Source organism: Pavona decussata, unplaced genomic scaffold (assembly GCF_977016875.1).
Source record: "Pavona decussata unplaced genomic scaffold, jaPavDecu1.1 SCAFFOLD_223, whole genome shotgun sequence".
Classification (NCBI taxonomy): Eukaryota; Metazoa; Cnidaria; class Anthozoa; order Scleractinia; family Agariciidae; genus Pavona; species Pavona decussata.
Window position 1 is genome coordinate 4,225,605 of NW_028145628.1, and position 23,095 is coordinate 4,248,699.

The 23,095-nt window shown below is 35.2% G+C and overlaps 1 protein-coding gene across 8 annotated transcripts in view; it reads left to right on the forward strand.

Moving 5' to 3' along the window:
* The window catches only part of LOC146459270 (uncharacterized), a 58,152-nt gene that overhangs the window by 3,028 nt on the left and 32,029 nt on the right, over positions 1-23,095 (forward strand). For 3 of the 8 annotated variants that reach the window (XR_014858033.1, XR_014858027.1, XM_085089781.1), the window contains 4 exons: positions 352-585; positions 1,203-1,463; positions 1,971-2,067; positions 3,001-3,158. The gene's annotated coding sequence lies outside the window, so the exon portion shown is untranslated. Of the gene's footprint in view, positions 1-351; positions 586-1,202; positions 1,464-1,970; positions 2,068-3,000; positions 3,165-23,095 lie in introns of those variants that run through there. The other 5 variants (XR_014858030.1, XR_014858028.1, XR_014858031.1 and 2 more) reach the window with 5 other exon arrangements.

A 23,095-nucleotide genomic window follows, 5' to 3' on the forward strand; every position in this document is an offset into this window, starting at 1 on the left:
GACAAGATATAGGAAAACAAGTAAAGTACAAACCAATACTTAATCATGCATTGATGGGTCACAATTCAAGTCACTTTTTTCCGGAGCAGAGAATTGTGCAAACATGGCATTAAACCTGTATGCATGGAAATGCAAATCTGTAGAAAAGAGCCTCTAGATAGTTTCTAAATGTAGCCTTCATTTGGTGATCATGATGAGAAAACTTTTATGTCATATTTGCATTGATTTCACAACTTGGCTCATAAGAGTCCTGATTAAACAAGCAAACTAAATGTATTAATTGCATATTTTTTTGGCACTCCTGAAGTCAGTTACTGTGCATGTATGTATAATTATTTTGATTTGTCACAGAGGAGGAAGTGTGGAATCACGTGGTGAACAAGTTGACAAGGCAACACCCTTCCAAAATATGTGACATTGTTGATGGATCATCTTACAGGGAACACTGTAAACCTGGATGATTTCTACATAACCTCAACAATTTCAGTTTGATATTCAACACTGATGGGATTCCAGTACCCAAAGTTCTGGTGTTGGAGTATGGCCAATTTATCTGGCAATTAATGAACTGCCTAAAAGTCAGAGGTATTCAATTCTATTTTAAAAATAGTAATAAAACAAATCTTAGGTTGTTTTTCTTACTCAATATAAATAATTGACAAATTATTTGTCATGTCAGCAGAATTCAGTAGGCCATTTCCGAGCTGCCTTGAACTTGCTGTTACAATGGGGCTATAAGTGCAAAGCCTTTCATATGAAAATTAGTTTTGTTTGCAGGTGAATGACAACAAATTTTCACAATAAAAACTTTACACTTAGCCTGGCTTTCATAATGAGGTTCAAAGCAACTCGCAGATGGCCTATTGAGTCTTTAATTATTAAGTACTGATTGAGATGTTGGTATTTTTTTCTTTTATGGCATGGATTTATTTTCAGGACAAATGCCTACAGTTTTTAAATTCTTTGTGCACTTTTTGTTAGGTTCTCAAAAAAGAACTTAGTTGTTTGGGGCAAGGGAAGGCACAACCTGCAATGATCACATTTCTAACTCCTTTTTTAGTGTCTGTGCAGTCACTATGAAAAAAAGGTGTGTTATTATTTTAATAGTTAAAATAATATTATTCCCAAAAACAAACAAAAAAACCCCCTTTATTTGTGTAGGTTTTTGCCCTTTATCATCTAAATCGTTTCTATTTTGAAAGGACTTGCTGTGAGTATGCCATCAGGAATGGTTGTGCATTCTTAAGGAGCTGTATTGGTTAGCAGTATGGATTTACAGGCTAAAGCTAGAAACATCAATAATTATGCATCAGCAGAATGATGAATGTGGATGCAGCACTTGTGAGGCAAGAGGCCAGCATGTATGATCTGGAAAAGGGCGGGCTAGACATTATCCATACCATCCAAATGGGAAAGAAAGAACTCATCAGAGTATCATGGAAAATGCAGGTCATTACAGAAAGGTGTGTGCAATGTACTTTACAGAACTTTTTAACTGGCCATGTAGTTTGTTTTAAGTAGAAACTGATTGTCTAAGTAGTTAATAACAAGAAATGATTAAAACAGACAGCTTTGGATAACTTTTGTTGACCAAATATAAGACTCGTCAAGGAGAGGGTACACTGCAACATATAACTTCAAAACAAACAAGGACCATCAAAATTAAAAACATGAAATGAATTAATGCATTGCCTTTGAAAAAGCATGACACTCAGGGTTTTGAGTCAACCTTTAAACTATGCCTAAAAATAATTTAAAGAAAACTGGAAAAAATCAACATTTAAATTTGCTTTCACATTCAGTGCTGGAAATTTGAGATACAGTCTTATGGAGTAGGAAAAAGGTAGATCTCACTTTTTTTCTCAGAATTATAGCAACATGTGTTGGATTGATGATTATTTGAAAATTATATTCCTAACTGCATTACAGTTCACTAGCTTATTAATGGTTTTTCCCAATTTTACACTTAGATCTCTAAAGTAGATTCAAGACTGCCAAAAATGCGAAAACCTGATTTTATCAGGCTTTCGCCTCGAAGCCTGAAGTCAAATTGAGGTCACGTGGAAGGTAATTATAACCCTACTTTTTGTGAAACATTATTATTTCATTATATACTTTCATTTTGAAAGAACCAACCCCATTTAGAAACCACCTTGGTACTATAATTTGACAGCCCTACTATTTAATTATATGGCCTACACATGTATGTTAAGTAGTCAGCAACCAACTCTGTGACAAAGATGAAGTCCTGGCTAATCAAGGTTTAATAATGACTACAAGGGACAAGATATGTAAAAGGCTATCTTGAATTGAATGATAGTATACTGTGCGCTGTCCTGTCTAGCTGGCAGGCTGGCTGAAATGACAGTCTGGTTCACCATTTTTTTTGGTCTCAAACAACATCTCAGTCATGTCAATTAATAAAAACCGTACAGTTCATTTAATTTTTATGCCAGTTTACAGTTGTAAGTACTAGTACACTGTCATGACTAATTTGATCAAACAATTTGTGATGTAAATAGGTTCTAATTAAATAAGTTACTTTCTCGCATTTTGGATTCAGCATCTGAATTGTTAAGCTGGCTTTTGTTTTATGCCTTGCCCTACCTTGATGGTAATTCCTGCCAGATATATATTTAGAGCACTTTGCCGCACCGGTGGAAGGCATACACATTCTTCTTGGGGACTCAATTTCAGAAAGTGATTTGGTGAAAGCGGAGCAGTGCTTGACCTTTTTTTTTTGGCCAGTATGAACTTTTGTATGGTAAGCTAGAATAATTATTTCTAATGGTTATACCTCATGAGCTTTAAACAGTGTTTCCAAACAAAGACCTCCTTGCCAACATGACTCCTTTTTGCTATTCAGGGAAGGAAATTACGGTTTTTAAGATACAGGTATGTATTTCAAAATACTGTTAATTCAGGCAAAATCCCAGTTACATAAAGTAATTATGACTTCACAACGAAAAATGTAAAATAATTTTTATATTTTTATTCTAGATGAAGGCAGCTGCAGAATCAACCATCACAACTTTATGCACCTTAAGCTTGCAAAGTTTATGAAATGCTTGGGACCACTGTGGTCTTGTTTTGGTTTTGAAGGGATGAAAGGAAGCTTGACAAAGTTCATCCACGGGACAGGGATGATTGGAAAACAGGTACTCTTTATTAAAAAACAAAACTAATAATTTGACATGTGGTTCCTTTTTGAAGCTTCAGAAACATGTCTTGAATTGATGTTCCCTGTGACTAGGGGATATGGGACTCACCCTACTGGAGACTGATCAGGACCTCTGCTCTGTCCAAGGTGGCTACCCCCGGTACCACTTGAACTTGTCTCCTGCCAGGAGAGCTCTGCACCTGGTTTCCCTTATCCCTAGATTAGTGTACTTCCCTGCCACCCATATTCTGTCCATTACTTCTGCATTGTGTTCGTCATGTAGAAAAAGCTGCTAAGAGCTCACAATAATTATTCTGGAGTTCATTAACATAAGCAAACTCTGGTATCTGACAAAATATAGGAAAACAAGTAAATTGAACAAACCATTACACTTAATCATGCATTTATGGATCACAATTCAAGTTACTATTTTCTGGTGCAAATATGCAGGGCTTCTGATATTACGCGATGGTGCGATTTCGCGTAATCGGCCTCAAATCGCATCCGATCACATAATTCCGAAAAAATCGCATAATGCATGAAAAATCGCACAATTTGAACAAAACAGACTATAAATGATTGCTTTAGCTTAAAAAATCCGAAGATACACGTCATTTCAAGGTGATTTTACCTTTCAAAAACTTCAGAAACCTTTCAACCTTCGATGTTGTTAAAATCGATCTCCAAGGCGTTATTTGCGTGATTACGCGGTCGGGGCCTGGTACTAAATTTAATTCTAAAGCCATTGCCTATTAGTACGGCAAAAACAGTCCTTTTCTGTGAGTTGACAAATCAGAATTGCTGATATATATTCATGACAGATGACATATGATATCTATACTCGTGTTGTAAGTATCAGCGAAAAACAAACCGGGAAAAGCGCTTCAAGACAGGCAAATCATGTAGCTGCCTTTGTCGAATGCGAAACTACGTCTTCATGGATAAGTTTGTTGTTAAAACGCCGCTTGTGTCTTCGACAGAAAAGAAAAGCTCGCACCTTCCAGTAAATATAACTGCAAAGGAGAGGGCAAGAAAATACTGGGAGGTAAATAGCAAATTCTACAAATACATGTAGAGTTTAACCAGGAAATCAGCGCGTGTGAAAAACACTTATACTAACCTGTTTTACTCCAATTTACAAGTATGCATATACGTAGATGCTAAATTATTGTTCCTTTATGTTCTAATTGTCGTTTGAACAGCATAAGAGTGGTTTTCTTCCTCTGAAACCTAGTAAAACATGCATAAAAAAGCTTCAGAAAAAATCGCATAATTTGCATAATTTTCCGCATAATAGTCCCTTCTTATCGCATAATTTGCCATGAAAAAATCGCATAATTTCCATTTTTTTATCGCACTCTATCAGAAGCCCTGAATATGGCATTAAACCTGTATGGAAATTCAAATCTGTAGAAAAGAGCCGCTAGTAGTATAGGATATGATGGTATAGGCACATTTTCCGAAATTGAGCTAAAAAATTGCGACAAAAAAATTGCGCCAAGAAATTGCGACAAAAAATTGCGCTGTAATTTTAGACTCATTTACAAGCGAAAACATGGACACCGCAAACCTGCAAATAGCGAAAGTATTGCATTCGTGAAGCCGCAAATACCCATTTCATGCGAAAGTAAATTTGAAAAAAATGTAAAAATTAAATGCTTGAACAGTACAACATATATACAAAGAGATGCCATTTCAAGAAATGACCAAACTTTTGAATGAAATGGGCTCGGGCGAGCTCACCAATCATATAGTGAGAAATTACAAAAATCCAGAAAATTTCCCGAGGTCAAATCCAAAAAGGCTTAAAGAGAAACTGCTTATATATTAATATGGAGAAAATTCCAGAAAATATTTTGGTTTTATAAATATTAGCTAATGACCATTGTAATCTATTAAGTTACTGATGTGAAATTCATTAAGAAACGCTAAACAAATAAATAAATAAATAAATATCTTAAGAAAAGGTAACAAAAACGTCAATTTCTGTAGCCACCTTCTGGAAAATCAGCTCAGAAAACACAAGGGTATAGCCTTGAATTTGCAAGAAAGGATTGATATTCTGCTTTGCATCATAAATCACTTCAGAATGATCCGTAGCAATGAAATGAACAAGAAACGGTGCCTTTAAGAGTTGTATTTTTTGGCTAGAAATCATGTCCTTAATGACTGCCATAGAACAAAGGCTGACAGGTCTCTTAGATACAACATATCCTGAAATGACAGGCTAAGTTCGGGCTTCAAGGGCCTCTGTTAACATCAGTTACATTGCTTAACAAAAAAGAAATGTGATATAGACAAGCAGGGCTATAACATATGCACCATATTTTCATTTGATCAAGCTCATTGGACTCATTTGACTTATACCATTGAGCTTTCTGAGCTGATTTTCAAAAAGGTGGCTACAGAAATTGAGCACATTTTGATACTTTCTAAGGTGAAGGAATATGCTAGTCATTAACAATACTCCAGTTACGGTTCATCACAAGAAAGTAAGGTCAGGAAATACTATGAAAGAGAAAAGAGGGGCTTTTCTTTAGAATTAGACGTGACATTGACACCCGAGTGAGATGAGACATGACCTGTGATCCGACTAAACAAGTGTGACACTTGGTAATTATTAACGGCGCCAACGCATCTTAAATCTCAACCAAAACCCGGTCTTTAAGCGCTCAAGACTAGCCTTCCACAAAAGAATCGGCTTAATCGGGGCAAACCAGTATTTTAAATTGATTTTCCGTGTTAATTATTAGTTCAAGACGTAATGAGAATCACGCCGAACGAACATCTGGAAATTATTTATGACATTGAGTCCGGAAATCCGACCAAAATCGCACTTCTCGACTAATCGATGACTAGCCTAACAACGCTACAGTTATAACGGCGAAAAATAATAGAATAGCTTTTCAAACTCACGCCTCTTGAAGAGAAAATCCTTGCCCATTCTTGCTAGTGTTTTCCATATCAGCTTATATCCCGGATGTTGAAATCAACATTTGAAAAGGGAAGGGTTAGCGCTCTTTTCCACCACAAAAATATACTAAGTCTTTGGCTGGGTGAAAAATTCGCGAAAATTTCACGTTGCCTGAATAGAACTCATCCCTAAGACCTACTTTTTAAAGCCAAAGACTGTCACCTCCTCAAGCAAAGCCCACAATATACAAGCCTTTAATAGTCCAAGCCCGAGTAACTGAAAATTACTCGGTTAGCTTTAAAGAGGACTACTGGTAGCAAGCATATTAGACGAGGCAGGAACTGCACTCGTAAGACTTTTCCCTCACTAGACTTAATGATGTCCTCAGGAAAACTTTGCTTCAGGAAGCCAAATGAGACGCTAGGTCCAATGACTTAGTTCTGATCTCAGAGCGCGCGCCGAATTCAAAGCCAAATCGTTGCGCGGTTAGAAGACGTTTGAGAGAGAGTGGGGCTAGGTTAGCAAATCAGGGAGGGAGGGGGGGAGGGAGGTAGGAGAAAAATATTTTGGTTTTATAAATATTAGCTAATGACCATCGAATCTATTAAGTTACTGATGTGAAATTCAATAAGAAACGCTAAAAAAAAAAAAAATTAAATAAATATCTTAAGAAAAGGTAACAAAAACGTCAATTTCTGTAGCCACCTTCTGGAAAATCAGCTCAGATATAGATGGATTGATAATTTGGAAAAATTATCAAAATCTGAATTATTACAAATTATTTTTAAGCAGAATGAGAATGTTGCTGCATTAACGAAACAAGTGCAACAATTAATCGAACTAAACAAACCAGTTCCAGCTCCTCGCACTAAAGTTGCTTCAAAAATTATGGAGCGACCTATTCCAGCACCACGTAAAAATGTCAAGCAAATGATTAAAGAATATGAGGAAAATATTAAGCCAGTTCCACCTCCCCGAACTAAAATAAAGCAAGTGAATAAAGCTTTGAAAGGTTTTACTGAATCATATGAGGTTAATATAATAGATGAAACAGACCCTTTAGTTCAATTACAGAAAACTAGAAAAAAACTAGGATTTTATATCAAAAACATATTAGAGACAATGAAGGGTCTAAAGTTTATTGAAACTCTAAAAATAGAATTTGAGAAAACAACAGGTGATGTATTTATATCCAAGGAAGCCTATTTTAACAGTAAGGCTCAAACAATTATCAACCAAACAGAAATTGCTGAAGCACTAAAATTGGCTGCAGAAGAAATCTTGAATAGGATATCACGATGGATATCAGAGGGTTCAGGATGGGTCATTAAATCAATCAACAATCATTATATAAATATTGTACATTATCAACCAACAAAAAGTTCATCATATCTGAAACTACCAATTGAATTACAACACCCTCGTAAAGGATTAATTAATCTGCAGAATAAAGACAATGAATGTTTTAGATGGTGTCATGTGAGGCATCTATGTCCAATGGATAAAGACCCACAGCGTATTAAAAAATCAGATAGAAAATTCATCGAAAATCTTAATTATGATGGAATTGAATTTCCTGTATCCATCAAGGTGATAAATAAAATTGAATTACAAAATAAAATCAATATCAATGTTTTTGGTTATGAGAATCAGCAACCATATCCATTATTTGTCTCAAAAGAAAAGTTTGAAGATCATATGGAATTATTGCTTATATCTGAAAATGAGAATAAACATTTTGTGTACATCAAAGATTTTAATAGATTTATGTTTAACAAAACCAAGCATGAAAATAAGAAACATTTTTGCATGCATTGTTTGCAATGTTTTAGCACGAAAGATGTGCTTGATGTCCATAGAAAAAACTGTATTGCAATAAATGGAGAACAAGCTATTAAAATGCCAAATAAAGATAACAACATTTTACAATATAACCATTACCACAAGCAATTACCTGCTCCATTCGTAATATATGCCGACTTTGAAGCTTTAACAGAGAAGATACATAGACTTGCTTACAAGTCGAGCTTAGAGAGCGCGAAGCGCGATTGTCAGAGCTCGAGCGAGCGAGCGCGGAGCGCGAGCGAGCGAGAGCTCGACTTGTTTCACTTGCTGGAAATCGAATCAAGTGACGTCATTTTGGCGCGAACTTTTCAGGGTGCGAAGTTATCAAACTGTCAACTCAATTGCATTCTTGTCATTTCAACACATCTTTGGAAACGCCGACAATTGCATTGGAAAACGTTCTCAATGCGTTTCAAAACGTTGGAAATGTTTCTGAACGAAACCGAAATGCGTTGAAAATCATTTAAAAATTGGGCCAACGCATTTGCACTTTTCAAACGTTGACAACGCATTTGAACAGTGAAAGGAGAAGTCATTTTCTTTATCAGCCCCGCGAAACGACTGTATCGTACTACACACTGTTCATGCGAAGATTTTGTTTACATTTTGATGACTGCAGAAATTATGTCGAATCGCTTCGCGAAGATTTTTGAAATGCTTTACTTCGAATGTGCGAGTAATAATAATAATACCGGCTACTGCTAGCGCTGCTACTGAAATAATAAATTTTAAAATGAAAGCACTACACAGCATGACATGCAGAGTGCTGCTCTTGACGGAAAAACCTGGAAAACAACATAAAATGTATCAGCTCTAATGGGTTTCCTATTATATACCGAACGAAATTCGGCCGTTAACTCGTTTGGGATAACGGCCGAATCCGTATCGGTATATAACAACCGAACAAGTTAACGGCCGAAAAATGCTTGCTATATACCGAACAAGGTTGAGGCTTATCTCGTTATTATCAAAACACTCATTAAAAATGCAGCATATAACTCTTTCAGTATAAGCCACAAAATACCGATCGATCGCCTCTTGATGTTGATGTCCGTTTAACCGGAACCAAGCAAACGGACATAACCTCTTTTCTTTCGCCGTGACGAAGAAAATCGAAAACGAATGGGGCCACCTCAAAGGTCAAGCTTTTTTTCCCGATCATCCTGTAGGCGCCGATAAAAACACGCCCTTTCCACAACAGTGACTTTCGATTACTTTGCGCTGATGTTCGCGGAATTCTCTGTACTTTGCTTTTTGCAACCCATACACGAATTGCGTCGTTAAATGAACGTATAATCAGTGCGAGGAATTTAGAAGTTCTTGGTCGTGGCCCCAAATAACAATCGCTATCGAAGAGCTAGTGTTGTATGTTCGAACAGCTCCGCGCGTGATCTGGTTATGATCTGGCTTGATTGACGTGTACTTTCATATCGCTGGTTCTGATTGGATAATGCTACAGGAGGAAAATTCCTCCTGTAAATTTGGCGCGCTGCAAGTGATAAAAGTCGCTCGCGCCAGGTCCATTCAATGAGAAGCGAGCGAGCGACTTTGAGAAAGTCTAAGAAGATACATGGTTGCCAACGGAATAATGATAAATCTTTTACAGATGCATATCAAAAGCATACAGATTGCGGATATGGGTATAAAGTTGTTTGTTGTTACGATGATAAGTATACCAAGGATGTTCAATATTATAGAGGTGAAAATGCTGTTTATAAATTTTTGGAACAAATGTTAGAAGAAGTTAGTTACTGCAAAAACATTGTCAAATACAAATTCAACAAGCCATTGAAAATGACCAATGTTGATGAAGAAGAATTTCAAAAAGCTGATAAGTGTCATATTTGTGGTATATTGTATAATGACAAAGATATAAGAGTCAGAGACCATTGTCATATAACAGGATTGTTTAGAGGTTCAGCACATCAAGATTGGAATTTGTCGTTAAAACTCAATGACAAGATACCTGTGGTTTTTCATAATTTGAGAGGATATGATAGTCATTTCATAATGCAGCAGATAGGTGAAATTGTTAAAAAACATACATATGTGAATGGAAAAGGTGAGGAGTGTCAAATGAATGTCAATGCAATTCCAAATAACATGGAAAAATATATGGCTGTTATGTTAGGAAATAGTTTAGTATTTATTGATAGTTTTCAGTTTATGAGTCAATCACTTGCTAATCCTGTTAATAATCTTCCAAAAGATGCTTTAAAATACACGAAAGAATTTTTCAAGAAGGATAAATATTTCAATCTAATGACTAAGAAAGGTGTATACCCATATGATTACATGGATAGTTTTGATAAGTTTAAAATGACTGAATTACCATCAAAAGAAGAGTTTTATAGTCAATTAAATGATGAGCATATATCTGATGAGCAATATGACCATGCGAAAATAGTTTGGAAAACCTTTAAAGTAGAAAATATGAGAGTATATCATGATCTTTATTTAGCGAGTGACGTAATTTTATTGGCAGATGTTTTTGAAAATTTTAGAAAAACGTGTTTGGAATATTATAAGTTAGATCCGTGTCATTATTTCACAAGTCCGGGTTTGAGTTGGAATGCTATGTTAAAAATGACTGGTATCAAATTAGAACTTATGACTGATATTGATATGTTCCAATTTATTGAAAAAGGTCTGAGAGGAGGGACAAGTTACATAGCTAATAGATATGGGAAAGCAAATAATCCATACATGAAAGAGTGTGATGAGAAAGACGATAAATCATATATAATGTATCTGGACGCAAATAATTTATATGGATGGGCTATGTTTCAATGTCTTCCAACAGGAGGTTTCAAATGGTTATCAGAGAAGCAGATTGAAGAGCTAGATATATGGGATTATAAGGAAGAATCAAATAAGGGAATAATATTAGAAGTTGATTTGGAATATCCAGCAGAACTACATGATCTACATAATGATTTTCCATTAGCACCAGACCAAGTATGCGTAAAAGGAGATATGTTATCAGAATATTGCAGGTTGATTAAAGAAAAGTATAATATTTCAATGGTCAAGTTCATAAATTAATTCCAACGTTGTCTGAAAAACGGAACTATGTATTACATTATAGAAATTTGCATTTATATCTTGATCTAGGTTTGAAAATAACCAAGGTTCATAGAGTACTTGAATTTGATCAATCTCCATGGTTGAAACAATACATAGATTTTAACACTCTGAAAAGAACTAATGCAAAAAATAGTTTTGAAAAAGATTTTTTCAAACTGATGAATAATAGCGTATTTGGAAAAACCATGGAAAACCTCAGAAAAAGAGTTGATGTAAGGTTAGTTACAGATGAAAAGAAACTTATCCGATTAACATCAAAACCAAACTTTGTATCCAGTAAAATTTTCAACGAGAATCTTGTGGCTGTTCATACGATCAAAGAGACAGTAACCCTAAATAGACCAGCATATGTTGGGATGTGTATTCTAGATATAAGTAAAACACTAATATATGATTTTCATTATAACTACATCAAATCTAAATACGGAAACAGAGCAAAATTATTATTTACAGACACTGATTCTCTAACGTATGAAATAAGAGCAAATGATGTTTACAAAGATTTTTGGTCTGATAAAGATAAATTTGATAACAGTGATTATCCAGCGGATAGTCCGTTTTATGATGCTAGTAATAAAAAGGTAATAGGTAAGTTTAAAGATGAAGCGGCTGGCAAACCAATAACGGAATTCATTGGTTTACGTAGTAAAATGTATTCATACACCAAAGATGATGGTACCAACATTAAAACTGCAAAAGGTATTGCGAAAAATGTGATTAAAAAAAGTCATCAAACATGAGGATTACAAAAATATATTGTTCAACAACAAGCAAATGTATCATAAAATGAAAACGATCAGAAGTGATTTGCATATCCTCAAGAGTTTTTCACTGAACAAAGTGTCATTGTCATGTTTTGATGATAAAAGATAAATTAAAAATGATGGTGTAAATAGTTATGCATATGGTCACTACCGAATAAAAGAAGCAGGAGATTGAATCACCAGTATATGCTGGATTAATTTTTCAAAGAATCAATAACGTATTCAATTAATAATTCAATTTTTCGATTTTTCAAAGGTTGTAAACATTCACATATTTTAATCAATGTTGAGAAAAAGCCATTTTCTCCACTTATGAATTTTTCTTTCAAATGTTTTAAACGATATTCAGTTATATAACCGAGAAGAGTTCCATCATTTTGATAATCATAATATCTCAACATATCATCAAATAATTCTGAATGAAATTGGCGGTTATATTTATAAAATTTGTATAATATTTCGATGTAACAATCACTAATTTTAGTTAACATGTATAATAATAATGTAGATTTCATTTTTACATGGTTTTGGTGTTGGGTTAAAGAAATGTCACTATTATAAAACATGATAGAAATTTCCTCTAAAAAACGTGATTATTCGTTTGTGGCAAATAATCATACCAATAAAAAATTTGTAAAAGCCATCAATTGTAGTAATAATGAGGTGACATACTTTAATAGTATGTATGCTATTCAACAATATCTTGGTATTAATGCAGGGATAGTAAAAATGGTTTGCGAAGGTATTAAGAGCCGTCCTCTGTAAATATCGACTATCGTCGTTTGGACGAGAAAAAATGAAATCCCTCAAACTTTCTCAGAAGAATGGTCTATATAAGTGATTCACATAAATATAACTTTCAGCTCAGTTCGATTCGTATTTTAGCTGTACTGCGACCATCTTGGTTTTACCGCTCTGAGAGGGCTTTCAGCGGCCATTTTAGGCCACACTTTTAAGAATTTGCCTCAGAAAGAAAGCGTTACATATCCGAACAAGATCTCATTATTCGAAACAAGCAAATGTTTGTTGTTGTGTTGAGAAGCTTTTTTGGGAATTTGATCGAAATCTGATTTTTTTACAAAATTTTTAATTTCTTCCCTATTGAACTACTCTTCAAGTGCCAAAAAATGGCCGAGTTTAAAGGAAAATATCGCTAAAGATACATTAGTTGGCATCCTAAAACAGCATCCCGGTTAAAGAGCAATGTCTCGTCTGTAAGAATATGCAATAAAATTTTTGGGCAGTTAAAAAGAGAAAATTATAGAAGAAGAAGTTTTAACTGTACTTTTGTCAACAAATACCGCCTTCCTAATTAGCATAACAACATGAAAATAACGATTTACTAAGAAAATAATGATAAATTCCACTTACCTCGTGAAATATCGAGAACTGGATATTTCAAAATATATCAATTTATAGTTTCAGTTGGATACAGCCGCATTTTCGATGATTTGTTGTGCGAAATCACTCTAATACACCGCCGCCGTTAAACTGAGTTGAATTCTTCAAAGTCCGTCAGGACAACCAACGGCCGAAAAAATTGCCTTCCACCCCATAAGCTGCCGTGTGCAAGGCGTCAAATATTTCTTTGTTATCCTTAATGATCAAAACTTCTTTCAGCAACCATTTAAATTCTGCTTCGAACTGGAGATTCTCGTCAAGAAATCGTTTATGTTCCGTTGACCTTCCGCCGTGATTAAACAATGAGATTGCGTTACAGAAACGCGTACACATCCAGACGGGCTGGGGTGGGGGTGGGAAGGAAATGAAAATGAAACAGCTCCTAAATTAAAAAAAGAGAGCCATTCAAGATTAATGTGAAAGCTATTTTATGCATTTCGGGTACTAAATAGGAAACTGCTGTCCCAGAATATTGTGGAATATAATAAGCCCTTGTGCTCTATTTCTTTTGTTGGGGCGTGGGAGGGGGGGGGGGGGTCTGGCAAGTAAAACACTAATTTACAGCATCAGTTGATCGTTGCTCTTCTGTTTAGGGTTCATACATGTTCACAACTGTCCCAAGCTCACTGACAGCTATATATTTGTAATGTAAGGTAACAGTGAAAAAGTTATAATCACCAGCACGTAAAATTAATATGAGGGTTCATGGGAATACATGCAAATTAGCGGCTTACATAGAATTCCAATAAAAAGCGACTTAGCTACTTACTTGTTTTTTTTTTTTGTGTGTGTGTGTGTGTGTGTGTATTACACTTGCTTGTTTGTGTTTTGGAACGTTGTCATAGCGTTTACCATTACGAGGACTTAGAGCCAGAAAAACTACCAAATCTGAACATCGTTGGAAATGCTATCAAATGTTACGAAGGGCAACCGACTGACAAATAGGGCACAATAGCTAATAGTAAGTGGCATTTATTGAGAGTGGCAAAGGGTTTTTTTGCGACGCGTGATGGCCCATAAAAAAAGCAGCGTGACGGGTGATGGAACTAGTCTGAAATGTCAGCCGTCTACTCCCCCTAACCTTGTGGGTTAGGGAGAGGAGACGGCTGACATTTCAGAGTAGTGATGGAACCCGTGCGTGAATACATTAGTACAAATTTTTTGTATACACTGAAATTCGCACTTTCCCACGGTCTCCTAGCATGTGATTAATATATGCCTCAGACCAAATTTGATAAGGAAGAAAATATGATAAGGAAGAATTTATGAGATTCAAATACGTGTTTTTCAAAAGCATAAGTTTAGAGAGTACGATCTAATGGGACAGTTTGGTTCTTACCAAGTTGCATGCTTTTCACTCCGCAAATGCTTCTATTTTTAGCGTCTTCGTGTGAAAAGGTGTAATGAAGTGTAATTGCAGGTGATAACTTGTGATTCGAAATGGCATGGATACCAGGTTGTGAATTTCGTGGGGGAGTTCAAAATAAATGTATTCGTTTCAAGGAATGAATACTTATAATTTGTACTTTGGTGTTGCTAAAATAAAATTATATCAAAATACTCATACCATACCTGCCCAAACGTGCAGTGCTTTTAAATGGACACTCACGTCCCCTCGGCAGTCACTCAGTAGGACACACTGCACATTTTTATCGTTTTGGGTACTGGATCCGCAGGTACCTCCAACATTCGACGAGTACCTACAGGTGGCCATGACCAGGAATTTTCCATGGACCAATTAAAAGTGCGGCTACTAAGCCATTCGCTTTACGCGTGTCACAAAAAGAATGTATATATTAAAACTGGAAACAATACGTTTTGATTGCCACATTATATTTCTGTGGTTCTCTTTTGCGACTCAAACGACTTAAAATATTAAACAACGCAGACGTCCTTTAACAAATCGACAGCAGTTTTCTATGGTCTATATTCTTATAGACCATAAAATGACGTCAACAAATGTTCAAAACTCAAGTGGAACCACGAGCCGCAGGCAAGTGGTTTCACTGCCAAGTTTGGACATTTTTTGGCGTCATTTTATGGTCTATAAGAGTATAGACCATAGAAAACTGCCGTCGATTTGTTTTTTACAATAACATGGAAAAAGTGCGAGCGGAATTGGCTATTTTTTTCGTTGAGAAAGCGCGCGCGTTACGTCTGACGTCATTTTTATTGTCTGCACTCTTATAGACAATAGCTACGAGCCAATCAGCGCGCGGGAATTTGGACAGTTATTGTAAAATAAAGGTTCGTCATGCGTTTCCTCCCCCACGAAATAAAATGAAAAGTAGCCGCACTTATGAAATTTAATTTGATATAGTCATTATATAAATCTACTTAACGATCGGCTTCGCGTTTCCGCAGGGCAATTTGATCACAGTAAGAGAGGGAAAGAAAACATGAAACGAATTGTCGACGAAAGTTCCAGAAGTCCATTTTTGCCCCTAGATCTACCACAAAATATTTGAACTCACTGGAAGAGGTACCCATCTAAATTAGAGACCGTGACTTTACAGAGGGTACTTCCTACTACGACAGAAACCAGAAAAAAATTATAACCTACACAAATTTCTCAACGTTCCCCAAAGTCACTAGTCATGTTCCATTATTCCAAGATAGGTGTTTAATTTATAGCCCCGAATAGGCGAAGAATGGCTAACACTTTTGCAGCATCTTACAAGCTAAAGTGCGTGACATTTTTATTTCCTCCTCACCTCCACCCCACCCGGATGTGCGCGCGTTTCTTTAACATAATCTCATTGTTTAATCATGGCGAAAGGTCAATAGAACATAAACGATTTCTTGATGAGAATCTCCAGTTCGAAGCAGAATTTAAATGGTTGCTGAAAGAAGTTTTGATCATTAAGGATAACAAAGAAATATTTGACACCTTGCACACGGCAGCTTATGGGGCGGAAGGCATTTTTTTCGGTCGATGGTTGTCCTGACGGACTTTGAAGAATTCAACTCAGTTTAACGGCTGCGGTGTATTAGAGTGATTTCGCACAACAAATCATCGAAAATGCGGCTGTATCCAACTGAAACTATAAATTGATATATTTTGAAATATCCAGTTCTCGATATTTCACGAGGTAAGTGGAATTTATCATTATTTTCTTAGTAAATCGTTATTTTCATGTGTTATGCTAATTAGGAAGGCGGTGTTTGTTGACAAAAGTACAGTTAAAACTTCTTCTTCTATAATTTTCTCTTTTTAACTGCCCAAAAATTTTATTGCATATTCTTACAGACGAGACATTGCTCTTTAACCGGGATGCTGTTTTAGGATGCCAACTAATGTATCTTTAGCGATATTTTCCTTTAAACTCGGCCATTTTTTGGCACTTGAAGAGTAGTTCAATAGGGAAGAAATTAAAAATTTTGTAAAAAAATCAGATTTCGATCAAATTCCCAAAAAAGCTTCTCAACACAACAACAAACATTTGCTTGTTTCGAATAATGAGATCTTGTTCGGATATGTAACGCTTTCTTTCTGAGGCAAATTCTTAAAAGTGTGGCCTAAAATGGCCGCTGAAAGCCCTCTCAGAGCGGTAAAACCAAGATGGTCGCAGTACAGCTAAAATACGAATCGAACTGAGCTGAAAGTTATATTTATGTGAATCACTTATATAGACCATTCTTCTGAGAAAGTTTGAGGGATTTCATTTTTTCTCGTCCAAACGACGATAGTCGATATTTACAGAGGACGGCTTTTAACTGCTGCAAAACTGGAATTTCCAAAAAGAATGGTATTTCTTACGAGTTTGAATATGTGAAAAAAGAAGATATGCTGGATGATTATATCAAATCATCAAGAACAGGAGAAAAAAGAATGAGATTATTAACCGATGAAGAAAAATGGTCCAAAAGAACATATACCTGTGAATGTGGTCAAACAATGAAAAATCAATATAAAAATTATCATAGAAAAAAATGTGGAGAAATTAATGTTTAATAGTATTTAGTTTTTTTAACACTCTTTTACGTTTTTTCTTTAGTTTATTTATATCTTTTATTAGTCTCAATAAAGAAGGATCAGAAGGCTTGTTTGAGCATCTGTCACGAAATCCTTGAAGTTTATTTATACCCTTATCTAACTCTGATAAAAAAAAAAACTTAGAAGACTTTTCTGACATTTTATCTATTTCATCATTTGAATCATTTGAATCATCATTTGAATCATTTGAATCATCAGAAGAGTCAAAATAGTTATCTGGAAAGTATTTTTTTAGAAAAGCCTTTTTTTTAGAAGAGTCAGAATTGTCATCTGACTTTTCTGAAAAGCATTTTTTTTTCAGAAAACAAAAGAGCATCAGAATAATCATCAATTTCATCATCGTAAACGCTACTTTTAGTTTCTGTTATTTTTTCGTAAATTTTCTTATAGTCAAGGTAGCTACTTTTTTTAATAATGTATAATAATTTATTTTTCCAATAAGGATCATAAAATTTTTTTTTATTTGATGGGAAGTCAACAAGAGCATTTAATTCATCAAAATCTTCAATGATACACTTCCAGGAGTGTGTGTCATCATGTGAATATGCCAGTTCATTGAACAGTTTTTTTTCCAATCTATATTATCCATATATGATTTATGATATATTAATTTCTGTTTAAACCATTAAAGACTTCAACGGTATCCAAGAATTAAAGTCATCACTATATCCTTTCCATTTCACTAAAGCTTGTTTTTTCTTGTGATCTTTCCGGATGACTTTGTCTATTCTAAATACCTCTTGTTTTGCTTTCAACAATTCAGCTTCATAAAAGCTGCCTTGTATCTCTTCATTATTGAGATCTTTCAGTTTGTAAGTGATCGGATTGGTGTATTGGATTTTATCGATAATGAAAATTTCTTCAGTCCAATTTGGTGTGTAACCTTTATCAAATACCTTTCTTTTATACTTTGATATCCTGACCTTGTCACGTACTTTAAACTTAGGTAATTTTGGTTGCCTCATATCACCATATAGGTTAAAGTAAACAGTTCCTTTATTTTTCTTTTTTCTGGCTTCTGTTGGTGTCATTTTGATTGAACTGTGTTTAGACATATTATACTGTTTCAACAACATGGGTAATATATCCAGGTACATTGTATTGCCTTGGGCAGTGAACTGCTTCCACATCTTGGTTTTGATTGTTCTATTCCATCTTTCCACCACTGATGATTTTTCTTCATTTTCTGTTGAATAGAGTTTTATGTTGTGTTTATGGAGTAAGTCTTTCATATGTTTGTTGTAGAACTCTGAGCCTTTGTCAGTCCATAGATACTCTGGTTTATCCCCTTCTTTGAAAATCTGTTGGAATGCTTTGGTTACAGTTTCACCTTTCTTATCTTTTAATGGAACAATCCAGCCGTATTTACTGAAGATATCTATAACCATGAGAAGATACTTATAACCTTTGTTCCATTTACTCAACTGTTGCATTTCAACAAGATCAGCAGCCCATATTTCATCAACATGATTAACAATAACACGCCGTCGAGTAAAGTTACGCTTTATGGGTTTATGCAGTTCATCAGCTAATGTTTCTTGCCAGTTTTTACTCGACGGCTTTTGACGTTTTTTGAAGCTCTAAGTCCAAGCTTTTTCTTTGTGGCTATTGCAGCTTGAGCTAAGCTTGTACCCCAAGGTCTTTCACGATAAGGTATTTCAGATATTCTTTTTAGCATAATATCATCAGCTGCGTGTTTATCGGATAATGATCTAGCATTACTATAATCTATATCATGTTGTTGGCAAATAGCATCTAGTTTATTTATTGGTTCTCGATAATTGGGATCATTTGATGCTAATCTTTCTTCTAATTTTGTGCCAGGTCCACAATAATTGTATTTTTTCCCCTTAGGAGTTCTCATATGTAATTCTCCAAGTTTGGATAGTTGAAATCGCCTGAACCTCTTGGTTCATGCGCTTTGGACTTCAAGTCGAAACCACTCCCATCGAGATCCTTTCTGTCAGTGACATATTTTTTATTAGGACGTACTTTAGTAGATAATTGATCAAGCATTTCAGAACCTGTCTTCTTTATAAAAGGAGTAGCTTTTTCTAAAGCATAATCAAGAGCCTTCTTTTGTAGCTTGGGATTTCTCAATGCTTCAGATCCGTAAAATCTACCCATTTCTACAGCCTTTCTACCCAACCATGGGATACCATGTTGAATTAACATGTCAGTACCAGTTGATGCTAAAGTATCCATTATGCCCGCCCCTTTGGGCGGGCTGCTCCGTTTCCCTGATTTTGTTTAACGAATTTGGTTTTTTTTATTCCACATTCTGCACAAGTACAAAAAAACATTAATCTATTATTTTTTGTTTGGAAATAACCAGAAGGTTCAACACATTCAGTTTGTTTTTTCTGTTTAACACAATACGATTTTACCATTTATACATATATATTACACAATATTTTTGAAATAATTTATTATGAATTCATGATTATCACTATCAGTAGTATTCAAATGTAAATTGGTATTATGAATTGTTTCTAGAATCGATTTTCCTTTTTGTCTTTCAAGCAGATAATAGAGACACCAATATCCACATAATACAGAATCTCGATCTTGAATTTCATCTGATGAATATATCAAAGGTTTACCACTTGTTGCAAGATATTTTTCCACTTCTTTTGGCATAGGTAATCCGAAGCTGTCAAAATATTCAGCATATTTGTTTCCATTTCGATATGCAACCCAATGTGTGCCTGATCCGAGATAATCATCAAGATTTATGATCCCCACTTCATTGTTTCTGATGGACATGGGTAATTTATCTTTGCTGAAAACTCCTCTGAAATATTTGATACCTTGCTGTTTAACCCAATTATTAAGATCAAAATTGCTAAGCGGAGTATTAATAAATTCTACAATATGTCCACTGCCTGAAGGCTGTGCAGATCTTACAAGATATCCCCGATTAGTGGAATGTTTTTGAAAGGACTGTTTTTTCCCAGTAGTAACCCTTTTCCTTTTTTGGAGGTTTTTTTTTTTACTCCCATGCCTATGGGTTGTTTCCAAGTACCATAAAATGGAGGTGGTCTATAATCAGCCGGAAGAACCAAACCACCATTGGTATTTTTTGGAACATAAACTGGTACAGACCATCTTGATCTCTCTCTGTCCACTTGCAACCCTTTCCAGTCAATGCATTCAACAATAAAGGAACGCCAATTGAAGCCAACAATGTACCCAATAAACCACCTGATTGACTTTTTGTGGGTTTAATAACAATCTGTCCACCAGTATGAATTGCATTAACGATTTGTTTCTTTTGTTCATTTGTCAACCAATCTTTATACTTTATCAATTGATCAACTTTATTTTGTGGAATTAAGAACCCACCAACCTGTCCTTTTCCGAATATCTTATCAACACCAAGACTGGCAAGACCAGATAATGCTCCAGTAGCCAGTGGACCAGCAGCTTTTAAAGCGAGACTTGTTACAGCTGGAAGTGCCCTGGCACCAAGACTGAATAATAGGCTCCCTCCCATTTTGAACGGAGAAAGGAAAGTTCCTTGGAGATGCGTGACACTTGAAAATGTTTTCGGATTGGATTGATATAAAAATAATTATCAAAAAGTGTCAAAAATGGACCGGTTTTCTCCACACTGAAGAAGGGTTATATACCCGAAACGTCTGTGTTTCTTTCAATCCCTCCCATTTTGACTGCTTTTCGTATCTGTGTTTTTGATATTTTAATGTCAGAACCAGTACCATTTGCCATTGATTTTCGTAATCTATTTATTTGGGTTTTGGTTAACATAAGTTGGTCAGGTCCATTTAGTTCATCATGTGATAATCTCATTGTTATTGCTGAATTGTTTCTCAATGCTTTTGCTAATTTTTGTTTTTGTCCTTGAGACAATTTTACACCATGTGAATGATAGCTAGTCATATCTTATATATGATATGTGTAGATAAAATTATATTTATCTGAATAAAAGCTTGCCGTCTTTCTGTACAAGTTCAGCATCTTGTTCGTATAAAGTGAGGGCATAAATTGAGTAGTTTGCATTTGTGGCACCTGATAGTTCATAATGAAATACCAGTTTAGTTGTTCCATCTCTAATATCCATCTTTTGTTTTGTTTGATCAAAGTATAAAAACCCGAATAATGATTTGAAATTAGATGTATTCAAAAGTGTACCTTGTCCATATTCATTGTTTGCATGAACATACTTCAGTACATCTCGGTAAACACGTGTCATATCAGTTGATGGGTTGTAGTGCATATCAGGATATTCATTACCATTTGCAACAACCAGATGACCAGATGATAGTGCTCGATCATTAGCAACATTGAATGTGTTGTACAAGAAAGGATTAGTCGTTTGTGCACCAATATTGGCATCATTGATGATGAACACAAACACATGTCTTGGTCGTTCGATGCCAGTTGATATTGTAAATGTGCCAGATCGTAGTCTAGTACTGTTTGATCGTTCGATGTTTTCACGGAGATAGGCCCACTTATGTGGTTTCATAAAATGATCAATGTATAATGACTGTCCTTCTAAATTGAAAGTTATTCTTGGCACAACTAGTTGCATCCTCATTATCATAACACGGCACGCAGCCCCAGCTTGCCAAATAAGATTATTATCTGATTCAATTTGTAGATTTATTTCCAATCTTGTTGAAGGAAGAAGTTCATCTCGTAGTGCCTCAAAAAATGAATAACGGTTCAGTGATATTTCCGTGGGAACCTCAGCTGAAAGACCGAGGGTCGCTTTTCTTGCAGCAAACCCTTTATTGTAATTTGCCTGAGCAGGTCTTTCTTCAGCGTGTCGGTTTGTATCCAAATAAAATAATTCATTTGTTGCAGTTGATTGGGCGTATTCTTGACTGTATTCTAACAAATTTTTGATATTAACAGCTTGATTTGCATCGTTACAGTCATAAACTTTCCGACCATTTAGTTTAACATCGAAGTTGTTGATGAATGAATGGGATCCATTAACAATCCCAGTATGATCCTCAGCCGCAATATTAGCGTTAGCCATTGTTTGTGCTTTGAAGGTCATTGAGATTCTGGCATTATACCAGTCGAAAGGTGCTACCTCACCTGTGTTGTCAACCACAAACCTGTATCCAGTCTTCTTCTGAGATGCATCGTTAGCTGGAGCGGTAGTATTCAGTGGTGTTTCAAGTTCGAAAAAGACATCTTCATAACGTTCTAAATATTTTGGATTCCTGAATGATTTCATTATACTATTATATTACACAATTTTCCTCCTTCTGATTTTCCCACCAGATATTATCTGATTCACTCGATCTGCTATTTCCATATCAGAGAGTTGTTTTGTCACCTTTGGCCGAGTGGACACACTAGTAGGTGACAAAATTGAGGGTTGTTTTTTACTCAATAACTGAACTATCTTATCTCCGGCTTTATTCCCAATATGCTCTCCAGTTTTTGTAACAGCCTTTGTAGCTGCTGTTTTAACTCCTTTTTTAGCTAAGACTTTGGTTGTTTTTCCGAATAATTTTGATGCAATTGATTTAAATATATTCCCACCAACAATTGATTCATCGTAAATATTCTTTCTAACATAACGACCCATTTCTGGGTCAAATCTTCTTTTGAATTCACTTTGTCTCATTATACAATTTCATTACACAAAACTTGAACGTAAAATTAAACTCATAAACCAATCTATATTATTTAAATCAATGGGTCTGTTTAATGCATCCGTTACCGTTATTCTGATTTCAGATATAATATTCTTTGATACTGGACTGAATAAAGCTCTTTTTGGCTCAAAAGTAAATGGAAATGATCTTCTTAAATTATCTGTTGGAATCATTATTAATGTATTTGTTAATACTCCATCGCTAATACTGTCAGTTATAAGATTACAATTTATGTTTATGACATCAATACTATTGGTTATATTTGGAATTTTGCTGCTATATTCAGTC